Raw genomic sequence first — 5,666 nt, 5'->3', positions numbered from 1 at the left:
GACCATCGACTTTTATTAAAAATATGTTAATAAAATTATCTCCTAACGAACTTTAACGTTATTCATTAGAAATAATTTATTATTTATTAGCATCGTTTTCGTATTATTATTATTATTATTATTTGTTCAAACAATTGTTTTTTTAATTATTCAAAAATTTATAGAAGTGACCGTAAACGTTGCCAACCTTGAGGAATTTTCTCAAATTTGAAGAAAATCATCTGTTAATTAATAAGAGAAAACATTAATGATTCGACGAAATTCTTAATGTTTCTTTCGAAAAATTTAATTTACACTATTTCATAAAACTTCACTCTCAAAATAAAGCTTTTCTTGCCATTTTATAACAATTAATAATATAAAAAGTTTTTTTAAATAAAAATCTCATAACAGATGGCGCCACACACAATTTTAAATTTGTTTGCCTGGAAAGTTACGCAACTTTTTACTGGATTTTTGTTAATTTCTTATTATATAAACCTATATTTAAAATTTAGTTAACACTATTTACTGATTTTACATAGAGCTTCACTCTTAGAATTAATAATGCTATTTTAACGGACATAGTGATACAAATACACTGAGAGAGAAATATTATCATAAAGTTTATTTTAAAACTGTACACGAGTGTATGTAATATATTCTATATTATATTATATACAATATATGTCTAACGAAAAATAAATTGTATAGTTTGTGTACTTTGTACGTTTCCTGTTTGTCTAGTAAAATCACATAATCAAAATAACTGTAAACAGTTTAACGTTAGATACGATTATCGAAGTGACTTTCATTGCGTAATGTAATCCTAAATTTATTTTAAATTATTTTATTATGCCAGCGCTTGTTATTTAATACTATTATAATAATCTGTAACTCAGTAAGTTAGAAAATAGTTAATGAGCAACAGAAACCAAAATTTAAAAACATTGGGGGTTTTTGAAGGTGTTTTCTGTATGTATGGAAGTTAGTGTTTTTATATAGAGGGCATGATTTGTTCACCCACTTTGAAGCTTATAGTAACTCCTGTGTCTTTTGTCGAAAATTTCTGGAATTTTGTAGAATGGTTTGTGTGTTAGAGGGATTTAATGCTGTTAAATTTTGGTGGTTAAAGGTTGATCTATGGGGAGATAGAGGGCTCATGTGGCATAACTGAAGAGGGGTCGGACTTTATGATTTTACGTGTTATTAGCATTTACAATGTTTTTCGTAAAACTCTTCTCTACCCTATAAATTAAGCTTTTAGACATTTTATAATAATTAATAATATAAAAAGTGTTTAAATAAAAATCTCTTAAAAGATGACGCCACGCACAATGTTAAATCTTGACGGGAAAGTTATGCAACTTGTTGCTAGATTTTTTACATAAGTGAATAATTATTACAGTTTCTTCCGTGGATTACCATTATTAATGGAAAGAAGATAATCAAGTAATCCATTATTAGCCCTTGATTATCATCTCGTAGACTAATCTGATGAAGTGTGTAATATTAAAAATATAAAAATAAGAAATTATATACAATTTTTATGCTGTATATTAGGCCGTGTTTCTTTATGCAGCGCTCGAGAAGCGCTTTACAGCGAACACACTGAAACTGGTTTCTAATTGGCCAACACTGCTCGTGACGTCATTTCGCTACACACTCGCTGCATAAAGAAACGCAGCCTTACTTAGTATATGGCGTTAGTCACAGGAGCGTCCACAGAAGGGGCAAACGGGGCATTTTCTCCTTCCTAGGATCAAGTAAAAACTTCCACAAATTGCAATCGTTAAAACTGATCCTCAAAGGTAATCTTACCCTGTTATGAGATTTTATTTTAAAAATAACTTTGTTATTATTAATCATAATAAATAAATTAAATTGTGTGTGGTGCCATCTGTTAAGAGATTGTATCATAAAAATTTTTCATGTTATTAATTACAGTCGAGTCCGCATAAGTCGATACCCCAAGAGGAAGTGAAAATGTGTCGAGTCATCCGATGTAACGACTAAAGCGAAGTTGAAAAAAAACCACAAAACTACAATTAGGAAAATCCAGTAGTGCAATGTACTGTACCTCTCTGACCATCCATCACTGGCACTAAAGTTTGTTTCTACTCCAAATGCCCCAGCAATTTCCATTGCCTTTTGTTTCAGTATTTTTTTTAACTTTTTCCGCCCTGTGGGAACTAAGAGGGCCTCTTATAGAAGGCCCATTATGGGTTCGGCCAGGCCCGCAATGGGGCGACCGGGTTGTGACGGACGGGGCCCGACATATTCGAACGGACCACCCCCGAAAAATTCCTGGGGATTATTCGACCTGTTCGGATTCGATCCCGGGTCCCCCAGAGCGGTAGGCTGCCACCTTGACGCTCGGCCACCCGGCCGTCGAATTTTTGTTTCAGTATCGGTCCCGAAACAGGAAGATTCGATGAACGAATTTGCTTAACCAACGTACGAGAGAATCTTCGACATCTTTGTACGGCGACTTTCTCTGGCGTTTTCGAGACAGCCGCGACGAAAATCCAAGAAAAAGTTTCTTAATTTTTTCTTTTTTTTAAGAATTCCCACCAATAATGTTGTTTTTGGAAGTTTTTTTTTTTTTGTTTTGCAAATTCGACTTGCGAAGTTTTCTTACATTCAAATTCAGAAACAAATTCGTATTTTTCCTTTAGCGGATCGTTGTTAGCTTTTGGACACTCATTTCTAACAGAAATGTAAAACACGTGCTACAAATAACGCTTGACGTGAGAAAATGCAAAATCGAATTCTGCTGTGACGTTGATATAAATTGTATATATATATTTTTTTTAAATCTTATTATTTTATATATAAAAATACATAAAATGTTAAAGGCATTTTTATTAATACAGTCGACTCCGGATAAGACGTCACCCGGATACCTCGACATCATCGGTTAAGTAATCAGCTTTCTGTGGTCTTGGCCGACTTACATAGGCATTAATGTTAAAAAACTCCGGTTTACTCGACACCGTTTAATTCGTCACCACTGAATAAGTCGACATACTTTCGCTGTCCCACACTCCGATAAGTCGTCACCCCCTCCCGAAAAAATGAAATCACTCCACACGTGTGGTGCGAACTCATTTTTTTTTTTTCAGGAGGAAGAGTCGATTTATTTATTAATATATAATTAATGTATTTAATAATATATATATATACATATTAATAAAAATGCCTTAACGTTTTATGTATTTTTATGTTTAAAATAATAACAGATAAACAAAAAAAAAAACATATACAATCTACATCAACGTCACACCAGAATCCAATTTTGCATTTTCTCACGCTAGAAGCATTAAGAATCCTTAGACGTTACTTGTCAACAATTGACAATTGCGAAGATGATGTTTTCAAGGCGTTCGTGATCGTTGAAAAAGAAAGTCGAGACAGTTAAGTGCTCAAAACAAGCAACACTAAACGAATTTTTCAGTTTTTCATCTACAGTAATTGTAAATGGAGGACACAATGTATTGTAATCCTATACTACTGTATAACGCACTACTGTATTTTCCTAATTGTAGTTTTGTGGTTTTTTTCCGACTTCGCTTTAGTCGTCACATCGGATAACTCGACACATTTCCACTTCCCTTTGGGGTGTCGACTTATGCGGACTCGACTATTTTTTTCAAGAGGGGAGTCGACTTATCGGATGTCTAAACGAGTGTGGGACAGCAAAAGTATGTCGACTTATCCAGTGGTGACGAGTAAACCGGAGTTTTTTAACATTAATGCTTATGTAAGTCGGCCGGGACCACAAAAAATGACTACTTAACAGACGGTGTCGAGTTATACCTATGTCGAATTATGCGGACTGGATTGTATTAAAAAATGACAAAAAAGCTTAATTTTTAGGGTTATTGTTACGGAGCTGGCACCGCCAGAGAGCATGCAAGACAGACGGTCTTGACTAATGTATAAGAGTGGAGATCGCCTGGTCCAAGAAGGACCCCGAATAAAGTTTTCAGAGTGTCTGTATTCTTGTCTCGTGGGGGGGGGGTTCCAAGTGCGTCACGAAAGGCGTATAAACACGAAGTAAAACAGTTATGATGAGTTTTATATAAAAAATACCTATAGGGTAAGGTTGCCCAAGTCGTACCCCTTAAAAAACGTTCTCAGAAATCAGATAATATATTAGTAAACACATACTTATGAGTATCATTGGAAACCTTAGTAAACCCTGCTTTTATTTATTGCAAAAAAATTAAATAGTCTGCGCACATTTTCTTTAAACACATAAAATTTAAAAAATTGAAATCAGTACGACTAAGGAAACCAGTACCTTAAGTCGTACCACTTACTACTTAATAGATACATTTTGCTTTTTAAGTATAAGTTATATATTTAACTAGTGTTTTCTTACTTTAGGAGCTTCCACACACTAGATGAAAATTACACTATAACGACTATAAATGAATTTGTTTACCAAAAACAATCTTAATTCCTTGAAACGCAGATGAGCATTGCCTGTGCCCATAAATACAACCGAGCCGTACACTGTTGCCATTTGTATGGCGGATAAAGTACTTTTGAAATCATTGAGGTACGATTTAAGCACCGGTACGACTTTGGGATATATAGGCGACTTTCCTCTATATATAAAATGAAGTTTTCAGATCCCTGAACCCAAATAAGTAAGAAATAAAAATATAATAATAAAATAAAGAAAAAATTCCGTGGATGGGTATGTGTTGGCGTGTATATCTTAGGATGAGGTAATGATAATTTGGCAGATAAATTTTGATGATTAAATTTTCGTGAAAAGAAATTCTGCATAGTAACTTTAATATAAGGGAGCATTGATGATATTAAATCCTGGCGGTTAAAGGTCAAGAGGGTGGGGCGATAGAAGTGGTCATGTGTCATATTTCGAAAGGGATCGAACTTAATGAAGAGTTTACTCGATTTTAGCATTTACAATTTATATATATATATATATATATATATATATATATATATATAAGTCATCACTTCCGTCAAAATTAAGCGTTTTGCCATTTTATAATAATTCATAAAATAAAAACGTTTTTATGATAAAATCTCATAACAGATGGCGCTACAAAATTTATTTATTAAAGTAGATTTTCAATGAGTCCTGGGTCACGCGGGGTTCTCGGAAACGAGGCCGCTGACCGTCTTGCCAAATCGGCTGCTAATTCCAGTAACTAGCACTTTCAGTTATATTCCTATTTCTTATATTGACATGCACGAGAAGAAAGTAATTTCCATTCTCTGGAAAGACAGCTGGGACCACGACACTACGGATAGGCTCACCTACACTTTTATCCCCAGCGTTGTTATTGCCAGACACTGTTGTATGCCAGATACTATTGCAACTCTTTCACACTTTTCCTCAAGTTTTACCCTCACTCAGCTTTTTACAGGTCTTGGAAATTTCAAGCAATATCTGCATAGATTTAATCTGGGGGACCGTCGGGAACCCCGATGCACTTAATTTTCCACTGCGATAGGCACCTACACTAACATTAGAAATAACTTAATGAGAGCGGAAATTATGCACGCCGCAGCAACTCATCCAGACACGTACAATGTACAGTACCATCACTGTTTCATTCATATTTCACAGCAAAACCCTTGCAGTTTTTCTCCCCTACGGCACACACAACACACAGAATCTTTTCTTGCTTACTCTATTTCCAGTT

The sequence above is a fragment of the Centruroides vittatus genome, unplaced genomic scaffold (genome assembly GCF_030686945.1).
Source record: "Centruroides vittatus isolate TY-2023 unplaced genomic scaffold, ASM3068694v2 contig_2433, whole genome shotgun sequence".
In the NCBI taxonomy this organism is placed as follows: domain Eukaryota; kingdom Metazoa; phylum Arthropoda; class Arachnida; order Scorpiones; family Buthidae; genus Centruroides; species Centruroides vittatus.
This window is presented reverse-complemented; position numbering follows the sequence as displayed.